The sequence below is a fragment of the Zalophus californianus genome, chromosome 10 (assembly GCF_009762305.2).
Source record: "Zalophus californianus isolate mZalCal1 chromosome 10, mZalCal1.pri.v2, whole genome shotgun sequence".
Lineage (NCBI taxonomy): Eukaryota > Metazoa > Chordata > Mammalia > Carnivora > Otariidae > Zalophus > Zalophus californianus.
The window spans coordinates 42,402,679-42,416,052 of NC_045604.1; the positions used below are offsets into that span (position 1 = coordinate 42,402,679).

At 48.3% G+C, this 13,374-nt stretch overlaps 1 protein-coding gene across 9 annotated transcripts in view; it reads left to right on the forward strand.

Annotated features, from left to right (window-relative positions):
- The window catches only part of CACNA1E (calcium voltage-gated channel subunit alpha1 E), a 501,028-nt gene that overhangs the window by 193,446 nt on the left and 294,208 nt on the right, over window positions 1-13,374 (forward strand). The window lies entirely within an intron of this gene.

Here is a 13,374-nt window from a genome sequence, read left to right on the forward strand (position 1 = left end):
CTTATTTTTTAAGGTGAGTTTTTAAAATATCTACATCAAAACCTGTCTTTCTTTGCATGTTTCTAATACCGATTTTACATTGATATTATCCCCAAGGACACATCTGGACTTATAACCCAGGAAAAATATCTTCAGGAGCAATAAGATGTGGAATTTTCCCAGCAGGCTTTCAGATCAGATATTCAGAACCCTCAGGCTTAAACAAACGCAGTAGATTTTGTTTTTGCTTGTTCAAAAATGGTAGCCACAGGTTTCAGATGGCTTGATTGATGGCATGTGGAAGGATCTGTCCTAGAGTCCAAGCTTGGCCTCTGAGTAGATTTCCTTCTCAGGGGTTGTTGGTCTTCTGGTGAATTATTCCTTATCTGTTTGGGTTTCTAGGTATTCTGGGTCTCCATCTCTGTTCCGTCAGAGAAGGGAGTCGGGATTGGACTCCACCGACTGTGGAAGAAGTTTCTGAAAGGGTTAGAGGGATGGTGGGGGAAGGGGAGCCTCCCTGGGTTGGAGCCCTTGCACATTTGCATAATGAGCTTGATGAAGGTCACCTGACCAGGATCCTGGAGGGCATTTTCCCTGAGGGCACTGGATACTGGTGTGGATGTGAATGGAGATCTAGGATGTACCACTTGGCTTCTGGAAACCAGGTGGAAGATTTAAGAGAAATTAAGGAGTGGACCTAAAAAATATTAAAAGAATTGCCTCTTCTTTCTGCTAACTTTGGATTGTATTTGCATGGGAATTTGTGTTTATGAAATAACTGAGCCATATGGATGTACAAGGATGCATGTGTTCTCCTGATCTGTTGATATGAGGAGCAGTTGAAGGGCGTGGGCTTGTCTGGAGGTGGGATGGGTGGGTGGATGTGGTAACACAAGGCGGGGGCAGGTCCGGGGAATATGGGCCCATGTAAATTCGGAGGATCTGAGCCTTTTGGCAAAATAGGACTCCCTTCTCAGAGAGAGTTATGTATGTATATATTTATTTATTTTGGTGATCACCATTACCCCCCACCCAAGGTGAGGATGTTACATATTTCCCAGGTAACCTCTTCCCCTGGCGATGATTAGAGAGTAACAGATGCCCACCCCTGAATGCAAAGGCTCGTAAAGCCTGAGCTCATTTCTGTTACAAATATCAGTAGACAGGCGCAAAAGAGCAAAGCAAGGGAATAGATGTGGAAAATGAGAACTCTCCCAACAGCTAGCCACACTTCCACTGTGAAAGAGACTCGGTTCAGAACAATCCTGCACAGTCATAACGCTTATCATCTTTCCTTTTCTCTTACCTTCATATATTTTTGTCATGTAATTTTATCAACATTCCATGGGGACCATGATCCAGGCCTAGAGAGTCATCCATTCCTCAGTACGCCTTTAATAAATGCCTGTTGTGTGACACTCTCTGTGTTTTAGAGACATCTATCATTTAGCTCTGTGTGAAGTGGACATTGTTTTCATATTACAGATGATTAGCCCAAGGTCACAGGTAGATGTGATCTCACCGATTCCATTGGCTGCTCTCTTTCCACTGTACACACTGCCTCGGGTCAGACCAGAGACTGGCAGGCACTCTTCCCTAACAGAGCATCTTTTTAGGATGACTGTGAACTGCTTGCATATATCTGTAGCACCCACTGGGTATGAAGCTAAACCCATGGAAGGGTAAAGGATCAGTAGATGGGAGAAGAGCAGAGATCTCTTACCCATCGTCATGGTCATCATGAAATGGATCTGAGACATTTTGCACTGTATCATTGGAATGCGAGATTCTGTTGGAATTAGGGCATTTTGCTGTTTTGTTTTTCCCTTCACCAAAAGCTCCACTGCCGTACTTCTTCATTGCTCTGTAGAGGACCTTTGTTTTGGAAATGCCAGTTCTTCCTCTCCTTTCAATATTAGCATGTGAAGTCCGTTTTCTGTTTCCAGCCCTCAAAGAAGTCTGCTCTTTTCTGGGAGGCCCAGAGTTGTAAGTTATCATATGGAGGAGTCAACTTGAATGACTTTTTCTTAAAGTTTCATCTTACCGAATGCTTCTGCCTTTGCAGATTTTTAAGGAAATGGGAGTTGGGGGGACAGGGAGGCTGTGGAAAAGACTCTTAGACTCTTATAGGGAGTGTAGAAGAGGCTCTCTCTTACAGAGAGTGTAGGTTCATAGAAAAGCAGCTTTATGTTCACCCCCAGGCCACCGTTATGAGGATTCTTTGTATTAACCATCTTTTAGTGAAGTTTTTGGCCAACTCCGCTTGTGATGGAGCTCCTATTCTTGAAAATTTAGAAACATGTCCATTGGCTGTGGACACTTTCAAGGTATTCATAGGTGTGCCAGGATTTCCATTTTGGGTGTTATTGTTGGATGTCCTCATTAGTAGCTTCATCAAAAATAGCTTCTCTCAATTGTAGTAATAGATACTCCTCCTTTATCCTTTACTCTTTTCCCATCGTATTGTCTATTAGCACCACAGAATAATAGTTTATTGGAGGAATGGTGAGCTAGGAGAAACTCTTAGCAAGTGACAATGCGGGGGCTAGAATCCAGGGCTCCTTACCCTTAAGTCTAGGGATCCTTTGATCACATTTCCTCAGTACCCTTTCTCTGCTCAGTCATCTTCCTTCTTGCTCCTTCGTTCTTTTCTGGGGCCTTCTCATCCTTTTATTAGTAAGTATGTGTTTTAGAGTTTGTCTTGGGTTGGGGCCTATGAGGATGGATATAGGGATTGTGATTAATAAGAAAGGACTTAATTAAGGAGTAGGAATGGGTAAGAGAAGGTTAATTCAAGAGAGGCCAATCAGCGCTGATCCAACGAGAATGGGAAACAGCGATTCAGAACAATGGTTAATGTTTTCCTTTCCCAAAAATGTTGCTAGAGAGAATATGAGTTGCTGGAGAACTTTATGAATTGATAGTACTGTACTCAGTAGGCAATGGTCTTCTCCCCAGTGTCAAACCATGTCTCAGCACATGGGAGCTCTGGCAAGCACTCCTCTCAGAATGTTTTCTGGACTCTTAAGTGGCCTTAGGAAAGGTAAACCATCCAGACTCTACCTTAAGAAATATGCTCTTGAGAACAATTGAGTAGTCTTCGGGTGGAGGAAATAAACTCAAATAAAAAGATCCCTTTCTTTTAGAACCCTCAGTTCAAGTCAAGAAACCAGGGAGTTTTACTTGATTGTTCTGAATAGATTCCTAAGTTTTCAGGGTGTGGGGCTATGAATCCAGAGAGGTTTCTAGTCCTGGCTCTGCAAAAGTCTCCTTGCACCTCGGGTCTCAGTATCTACATCTGTAAAATTAATGTAATGGAATAGTTAATAGAACTCTAAGGCACCTTCCGGTTCTTACCTTTGGGCACCTGGGAGTCTAGTTTCTCCTGTTGTTATCTCATCCGATTTGAGGATACCATTAGGTTTCATGGCCTCCAGCATCTATAGCAGTGTTCTTTACCCTGGCTGCACATTAGAATCAGCGTAGGAGCTTCTAGAAATGCTGATGCCCAGATGGCACCTGAGACAAATCAGAATTTCTAGAGATAGGATACCCATATCCTTAATTTCTAAAAGGTTCCCAGGTCATTCTGTGTGTGGCCAAGGCTGAGATCCGCTGATCTTCTAGAAGGAGAGGTGAGCCTTTTACCTGATGTGTTTCTGTCTCTTGGGATTGTGCTTTCATTGTGTGTGTTGGCTGATTCCTCTCAGTTCTTTTGCAGGCTATGGTGAAATAGCAGGAGCCCCTGGGTATCCCAGACTCCAGCCTAAGAGGATGGGGATGATTAATTAATTATTATGATTCATGGCACTGGCAAACCATTCACCTGTGCTGCTTCTGGCCCACATCCAGCTGCACAGATGTCAGCCTTCTGTGATAAGGGTGATGCTCCAGACTTCATGAACGCAGGTCTAGCTAAGTAGGCAACTTGAGGCTGAGGACCAGAGTGAGTCATGCTGACCCAGGAGGCCCTTGAGCAAGTGACTGAAGACTCGTTGACCTTGCTTCCTACCCATTTGTTAACCCCTGTTAGCAACAAGGGTTGATCCAGCTCAACTAATATCAAATACAGGAATCTCCACCTCACTACTCGTTTTGTTTTGTTTTGTTTTGTTTTGTTTTGTTTTGAGTTACAGTAAGTGGTGTGTGGGAACTGGCCAGTCCCAGCTCTTGAGTGCTCATTGTGTGTATCTTTGCAACTCCATGTGCATTGATGTCAAGTTGGGAACTTGAAATTAGTTATGGAGAGAGTATTTGCACTCCAGAAATTGGCAAATGCTATACACCAGGGCTTTTCATCCTTTAGAGAGACTGGTTGTTAAACATTTGTTAGTCCAACATTCAGTTTACTATTTAACGAAATCATCCATTCACTTATGGAAGAGTGAAGCTTCTTCTCTGTTCCTTCAGATCTGCCTTTGGGTGGGTATTCTACCTTTTGGTCTTGGTCTTACGCTCCAGAATAACGTAGACAATGTCTAAGCCCCCATTATAAGCTAGTTCTTCAGATATTTGAAAACAGCTGTGATGTCTCTCTCCACTTCCCTTCCCAAGCTATATATCCTTAGTGTCCTTGACATTTTCTCGTGGTTTGGAGGCTCAATGGGTGTCTTTGAACACGGGGTGATAGGTGCTGGGTTTTCAGAGTAAGACAAAAATTCTCTCGCAGATGATCTGTGGACTCTTTCATAAAAGGCTTTTCATTTTCTTTGTACATTCAGCTACTGTCTGTCACCCCACGAAGCCAGTGTGGATGTGAATTTAGGGGATAGTTTTGGGTGTGGTTGCTGGTTGCAGCCCACATTCTTCTTCCCCTAGGATGTATGCTGCTGCCAGAACTCTTGATGGGCTCGTATTTGTCAGAGTATCATCAAAACACAGATTCTGGTTTCTGAAACAGGTAATTTTCCCACTGCTGTTTTGTTTTCTTTCAGAGGCTTTTAATATTCCCCGTTCCTTTCTTCCCTTTTCTGTAGCGTTCAATCATCTGTCCCCTGATCACCAAAACTGGGTGTTGAATGACAGCGTTCTGAGTCCAGGGTTTAGTCAGACACATACACACAGTGAATTTGTTAAGATGTATCCACCTGACTGAAACTGAGGCAAAAGAAGGAGGAAAGCTGGTGCTGTCTTAATTCCTCAGAACTGTCACTCCCCATTCTCTTGGAACTGGGACCCAGATGAGTCTGGAGCTGAGCTCAGTATTAGTTAACCAAATTAGCAATACTGTGAACTTCCTTTCAGTCATTTTTTATAGAGTCAGGGATATGGGAGTCAGATGAGAGCTTTTGGTTGAAAAGCAATGGAGGGTTGAATGTGGCTTCCTTCACAGCCAACATTAAAAGGGTGATGATGCTAGGCATCTTTTTTGTTGAGTAGCTGAGTCCATTGAGCTCCCCAGGAGAGCAGTGGGACTGTGCCACAGCAAGCGAGAGCCTTTTGGGGGAAGCGGGGCCGGGGGGGGGGGGGTCTCTGCCTCTTGGCTGTATTCTCAATATTGCTTTCTTTGTCTTTCATTCATTCGGATTTAAGTCTTTAGGAGTAGGTGTAGTGGCATTTCCATCTTCTTGACAGAGAGCGAGAGAGAATGGGAGAGGTGTGTATGTGTGTTCAGGACTGCCTGTCAGATGGTGAATTTGAACCGAAGCAGCTGTTGTCATGGTGATGGCAGGTCGCATCCACCACCATGGAAACCAAAGTTAAAAAACTGATGTTAAGGCTGGAAGTCACATGATACATTTTTGTTTTGTTTTGTTTTAAAAAAAGAAAAGGGGTTTGGTTTTTCAGTCTGATCTTGTGTTTGTTTTCTTTAAAGGCGAAGTTGGGTGGCGAGAAAAAATGCGATAAGGAAAGCGATGAGCTAGTGAAATGGGACATCATGAAGTCTGCAGAGCCTTCTACTGCATTCTTCTGCTTGTTAACTGCATTTCTCCTGTCATGGGGGCAGAAAGGGAGGAGGAGATGCTGCGTGAATTTCCAGATTTGCACCCTTTGCACTGCACACTGTCACATGGAGAAGCACAGGTTAGGAGCCCTCCTGTCCTTCAGTAGCTGTGTGTGGTCCACTCTCTATTGATCAGCCCAGGACGGAGGCTGGAACCCTAAAATTAAGGACTGAGACAAGAGAAGGAAATGCAATTGAGGGTGTGACTTGCTCCAGATAAGAGTGTGGTTCATGCATTGGTAAGTTTAGATGATTAACATTGTTTTTCAGGAAATGGAAAAATTCATCTGTAGTCCCTCAGAACCCCAAGGAATACAGTCCTTCTGTCTACTCTCTTTTCCGGATTGGTCTTTGGCCTACACTGTCCTGCTAGGTCAGCCACAGGAGCAAGTGCAAAGAAGGCTGAAAGGAGCCTATCCAGGAGCATGTTAGCCTCTGCGCCAGGGTCCTTGGGCCTCAGCTTAGCTCTTAACTTGGCCTTTCAGCTGGGCGGGTTGGGGTGAGGCAGAGAAGGCTGGCCCACAGGCATTAGGGAGCCCTCTTGGGTCTCCATCTTTTTATCTCGTACTCGCTGTCACTTCATACCATGATCTGGGCAAAAAGTGAGGCATCTTTCCAGGAAGGAGAGCTGGCCCCAGGCCTCATTTACCAGGGTGGGGTTTAATTTTCTTTTCAGGCAGAAGGGTTGAAGGCCTGCATGCGTGTCCTACGTGGCCAGGCGAGGGGACAGGGGGACAGCTATTCCTGTGAGAGTGTCAGCCTCTAGAGAGGGTGAGGAAGGTGAGGGGGTGCAGGGGGTGCAGACGCACTCTGTGGTGGAGATCGTAGTGGTGGCTCTGGCCACGTCTGCGTTTGACGCACAAGGTCTGTCTCTTCAATGTTACTGGTCCCTCCAGGACAGATGTATCGTTCTCAGCAGCCTGGGCGAGGGGGATGTGATCTCACCAGCATGATCTCACTGCATTTCCATCAGGGTCTGTAGGAGCTGGAGCCGGACTTCTGTGATGGTTCAGTCCCTTCTGTTCTTAGCCCTGGCCTTGGGTGTGATTAATGCCCCTTCTGATCACTGGGAGAGATTGCATCAGAGCCATCAGCTTCATAAATCCTCCTCTGGGGACTGGTGTTTGGATGTGCTTTCCATATGCCCAGGAGGTTCTGGGCCAAATGTCTTTGCTGTCTTCCCAGAGGCCCATTACCATAATTTTTTTTTCAAATCCTTTCTTGCGGTGGGTCTTTTCAGTGTCGGCTCCTGGCTGCAGCCAGCCAGCCCATTCCCAGAGGCTATGACCACTAACTGTTGCTTATCCCAAAGCTTAGAGTCACAGCAGATGCTTGAAGAGTGATTTAGTAGGATAATAAAAATGACTGTGCATTTGTGTAGCACCTTACCGGTTTTCAAAGAACTTTATATTCATGGGTCATTTTAGATTTTGATCCTTCTGTATTTCGTGTTTGGTTCTGCGGGAATGGATGGTGGTGCTTTTCCCTGCCTTGAGTGCCATGTTGGGGTAGATTTTGCAGTGGGAACCCTGGCTCTGGTTTCCCATTACCAATCTACATTTCTCCATTGCAGTGCAGATTTCCAGGAAGATTCTGATTCTTCTCATAGAAAAAAAAAAAGTAGTGTGAAAGCCTTGGATAGCTGTTATTTCATTATCATTCATTTTTAAAATGTCTCTCTGGTGTAGTGCTCAAGGGAATCACAGATTAGGCAGGGCCCCTTCCCTCAGACTGTGCTTGAGTTAACATCCCACTTCTGAGGCCATCTTCTGAGGACTCTCTCATCTCTTAGAATTAGACCTCCCAAAACAGGCAGCTGCGATAATAGGGAGGAAAGGGAGATCTTGTGGGGAGAGTGTCCTGGGCTGGGGGTGAGGGGTGGAAATGGGTAAAGGAGGCTGAGCCAAGCCTTCCCTGAGACTGTGGGCTATTCCCGACTCCCCCAGGAGTTTTTGGAAGTGGATGAGTGGCTGCAGGCTGCTCCCCACACAGTGGCATTCTCCATTAGGCCTGGAGTCAGGGAGAGAGCACAGCATTCTGTCCCTGGTGGCCTCTCAGTCTCTCTGAGTACATTCCATCTCCTTAAGTGTGCTCTGATGTCCCAGATCTGAGAGCACACGGCTGAGAGCCAAGGGGATCTAGGATCAGCATCCTGGTGGTGGTGAAGATACAGCTTTCCCCTGGAGGACCCCAGCTGTGCTGCTCGAGGCCTAAGTCTCTCCCAGTCCTGAGCCTGCAGATCTACCCCTGAGAGGTGTTGGCAGGTGAGTGTCTGCTGGTCCGGCCAGAAGGAGGGCTCCTCTCCCAGGCCGGGTCCCCAGGGCTCTGGTGATAAGCAGAGCCAGCACCACAACTGTGGCCTGTAGGGCAGCCCTCTTCCTTGCCCTGACTTTCTGCGCCTCGGGAAGGAAATGAACAAATGGCAGGTGTGCAGGCCAAGTAGTGCTGCTCAAATTAGCTGTGTTGCTAAGGAAACAAGTCAACTGTTGGAAGGAAGGAGCATCGGGTAAAGGAGATAAATCAATAAGCGAACCTATTTTTGTCATTTCCCTAATGATTGTCTTGAAGCTGCTAGACGGGAAGGGGAGAGATGGAGTGGCACAGGTCCTCGTTAATGGGCTCGGAGGGAGAGAGGAGTGAAGGGGTGTTTGGGGAGATTGCCAGGAAAGTGGGTGAAATGAGGCCCCTGGTGAACAGACAGTGAGACAGATACGGGAGAGGAGGCGTCTTGGCAGGTTCAAAGCACTTCCATGGCATTTTCTCCTTGGGTCCAGTCCCTTTGTTCTCCTGTATTAGATCCTCTCAGAAACCTTGTGCTGATTTCCATTACCCTCAGGTTGGGATGGTTTTATTGTGTTGGTTTGTGTTTTTTCAAAATACGTATAGCTTTAATTGATTTTATAATTATAAATTAATATATACTCACTATAACACTCCAGGCAATGCATACAGGAGTAGAGGAGAAAGTGGAAATGACCCTACTACCCCAAGAAAACTCATTATCCTTCTAGCATGACGGATTTTTTTTCCTTTGCTCCTTTTTCAAAAAATATTTTTTACATCAAAGGGATCTTCTATGCATGCTGGTTTCTATTTTTGAATAGCTAATGTGTATACACAGACTATAGTACAAAAAGTTCAAGTGGGTCCACAGTGTGGAGAAAGTAGGAGATACCTTTGCAAGGATACCTCTGATTCTGGCTTTTCTATGCAATTCACGTATCAATTGATTGATTCATTAATTAGTTAATTAATTAGAAGACAATTACTGCATGCCTACCATGCAATGGACACAAGGGGTCCGGAGGTGAGTAAGACAGGCAGAGCTCCTGCCCTCAGGCTCCCACACCTCACTGCCCTGCTAGCACCCATTTATTCAAGATCTCCAACACAGTCTGGACACCAGGGAGAGATACAGTTCTCCAAAATGTGTTTGGTACCAAGCACAGAACGTAATGGGGGCCACTGAATTCCTGGGCGGAAGGAATCAGAGTTCTGGACAGTCTTCCATTACCGTCTCATGAAGGGCCTTGTACTTTGAGGTCTTGGCAACATGGAGCTTCCTTTGACCTTTCCAGGTCACATCTTTGTGTAGCCTGAGGTGTATTCCCTTGACCTATGGGCCATTATTTGCAGTCCAGGCTCTTGCCTTGGGAGATGTAGCAGAGCCACAAGCCTTAGAGCCAAGCTTATTTGGCTGGAAGTTGTGACGGTAGATGAGAAGAAATGGGAGTGGCGCCTCTGAGTCAGCTCCCAAGGGTGGGAGCAGGAGCCCGGGCCTGAGCCAGTGTGAGTGACTACTGTGCAGTCTTTGTGATGGCTCCTTAATGGAGCTGCTGCTCCTGGGGGTGCCTCCCATTCATTCACGCCTGCATTGAGCATTGAGTCAGCTCCTACTGTGTACCAGGGGCTCTGGTAAGCACTGCCATTGGAGAGATGAACAAGAACACGTCCTTGCTTTCAAGCTGTAGTTTCTTGGGGAAGACAAATAGGAGAAGAAATGATAAAATTGTACAATATAAAGAGCTATGGGGTACAGGGAGAAACCTTCACAGACAAGGTGGTATTTTAGCGTGCTCTGGACATAGGACCAGAAAAGAGGAGAAAGCCCCCCCTTTGCAGGTGGAGGCCAAAGCGCCAAGATGTAGGTGCCCATTCTTCATGCTTTCTTCAGAAAGAGAAGGGGGCGCGAGGGAGATGGAAAGGGCTGAAAGGGAGAGTGGCTGGACCCCAGACGGAATTGGATGTTCTCTGCCAAGATTTCCCAGTCACTCTCCTTTCTGTTGCCTCATCCACAGATGCATGCGATTCCCATAGTCTCACCTCTGCTTCTCAGCAAAACCTCACCTCACATTCTTAATTGCCCCAAACATGAATTCATCCTGAGGTTGAGATGAGCTGTAAGGTCTAAAGGGACATCCCTCCCAAGGATATGTGCATTTAAACAGTTTCCACATTTCAAGCCAAAGGATTGCTGCTCTGCAAGGGTCCTTAGACATCAGGCCATAGGCAGAGGATTTGGGTTGGGGAGGGCGTGGCAGTGGGGTCTTTTCAGAACCTATGAATTACCAAACCCTCACTTTTCGATGGAAGCCTCCCGGGCTTTAGGCAGTGCCGTTCACTGAGGCCTCATGAATTCTCGGCCATCCAGATATCTGGCCAGTCCCAGGAAGTTTGGGTCATTAGCACCGGGGGCCAAGAGCCTTGCTCCTGTCCCCCGAGCATCCAGCAGTGGTGATGGTCATACCTTCCTGAAGCTAGCCAGCCCTGTGGTCACAGAGAAGCCTCATGTATCCGCACCCGGACATTCTCGAGTAGGTCAGCTGACAGGTAAACGCAGGGAGTTGTATGCTTAGGTGATCCAGCTAGGGAAATGCAAGTGTGGAAGTGGGAGCAGGGAGTGGGGGCCACAGAGGGGCTGCTGCAGTCCCAGCAGGTGTTGTGGGGTAGAGAGGCTTGGGGGACATACGGCTGCCACGACCCATCAGGCCTGCAAGTCAGCACCTAAGAGCTCATCAGCTTTGAAGTCTGTGGCTCTCACTTGGAGGTTTTCAGGGGAAGAAGCCTGAACCCCAGAAAGCAATCCTAGCACCCAAGCAGACCCATGAGAGCTCAGGATGTCTGCCACTCCCCAGTCCTGCCTGCCAGGTCACCTGCCGGGCTCCGTGGAGCTGCTGAGCAGCTTCTCTGAACTTGCTCGGGGCACTGCCAGCCAGGGCCAAGGGCAGCTGAGCCCTGCGCTTTGGGAATGGTTTCACTGGGAATAAGGATGCCACCAGTTTCCCCCCTGCCGGAGCGGCAGCCTTCCTCCTCATACCTGGGGACTGGCAGTGACATCTGCCCTTTGGACCAGGGCTTCCCAAATACGTTCCTCTGACACCATTCCCAGGAGAGGTGTTCTGATAAAAGGATGATGTGGTCAAGCGGGTTAGGGAATGCTGTGTACCATTCCCACCACCCCCTTTGGGGGAGGCGGTGGACACTGTTGACAGTAATACCAAAGGCTCCCAGAAGTCCTGCTGAAGGAGCCTGCTTACTCTCCTGAATTCCCGCTTTCCCTCATTGATTTGATTGCCAATTCCTATAACACTGGTATCCCGTGGCCTGCATTTTAGGAACACTGCCCCAGATGCCCTCCACTTCTGTTGACCTTTGTCAGTGGCTGATCAGCATGTTGTCAGGAAAAGGCCTGCATGGCTGGACCACCACTTCTGCCATGCTCTCATCTTCAGGTTACCTTTTGGGTCTGGGGAATTCTGGGTGTCTGAACCCGGCCCAGGACCAGCTAGCCTTTTCAGAGGGCCCCTGGGACACCAGGGTCCTGCTATGAACCCTGGTCCTGCTACACTTAGAGCTCTGGGTCAGACCCCATGATGGGAGGGAGGAGCACGCCCCCTGTGACCAGTGAGAGCTGGTGGCCCTGGGGGCATTGTGGGCGGGGGCTTGTCCCAAGAAAGTGGGCATGCCCGCCGGGTGGGCGTCTGTGGAGCTTGTCCGCTGGCATGTTTAGCTCTCAGGGGCCTCGTTCGGTACTGAGAGAGACTGCGGGAGGAGGAACGGCTGGGCGTGCGGTTAGATTCTCCTCTGACTGGGAGGGTTTAAAGGAGCACAGTGGGGTGCGGAGGCAGGGGGCTGGCTCTGAAGTCCTTGGAGCCCATCCAGTCTGCAGATCCGGTGGCAGAGCGTCAGAGCATCAGAAGCCAGCAGGGCTGTCCCTAGAGCGTGGGTCCTGGGGGAACACTGGGGCTGTGTGGGAAGGAAGGGTGGCCAGCCGCGGGAGAGTGGGCGGTGACTCGGGTGCACGGTCGAGGGGAAGGAGACCGCACTGGGCACTGCCGCGTGCCCTTGAAGAGCTCTGGGGGCTCCGATGCAGCCTCCTGCCTCACCCGCTGTAGCCTCCCATTCCAGCCCTGGGGCCTGAGCAGCGGAGGGGAGCTCACATCTCCTTCCACACGTCCCCTCTGCTGGGAGGTGCCCTGCCCTTCCTCACAGATGCCCTGAATGCCCACTGGCCACTGATGGGCACTGGGGCGGGGAAGCATCAGGGGCCTGATTATGATCTGTACTCCCCAGGGAAAGCTCTAGGCCCTACGTGCTATACAGCAGGCCTGGATATGTGGAAGGACAAGGAGGATGGTCCCTTGCCTTCCCTCCACTTGGCCAGATCTACTCTTTTCTCCTGCCCAGATGCCAGAATCTGCCAGAGCATAGGTTGCTTGGCAAGACCCGTGGCGACTGCTCACTTGTGTTTGTCACAGCAATAGTCACAGAATGAAATGAATCTAGCACGCAGGATGACTTGACTCCAGAAACTGGTGATTCCCTCTCTCTCTGTGAACAGCCCCCCCCCCCCCAATAACTCCTGGGCTCGTGGCACACCCTTTCTGCAGGAGTCCAGATGCAGGCACTTGAATCATAGTCCTGTTGTTCAGAAAGGCTCAGGGAGACCCCTCATCTGTCCACAGAAAAATGCAACAGAAAAAAAACCTGAATTCATTATCCATTCATTTTTAGTTTGATTCTTAGATGCCCTAAGAACCAAACTGCCCTGGACTCAGACTTATGATGCATCTCTGTTTGCTCTCTGTGTAGAAGCTCAGGAGAAAATAAGGTGGGCCTAGGCAAGCTTCTCCTGCCTGCATTAAATATTTTTCTGAATTGGATATTGAAATAGAAGAAAGCTCACATGGAGAGAATTGTTTTTTCCAAAGGCCCTTCTACTCAGTTGAGCAGAGGTTCTAGAGGAGGAGGCCCCAGATGTGATTCCCAGAGATACCAACAGACAGCCACGGCTGGATCCTTGCTGAAGCATCGTCGTCCAGCGCCGAGGTTGAAGCTGGGGAAGAGCAGGAGCCTGCGGCCACATCACTGTCTCTTCCTTCTTTCTGTTTCCGTTTTTAGCCCTGCTTAATCCCCGGCTATACCATTGAATTCCCTAAGTATCTGGAGTG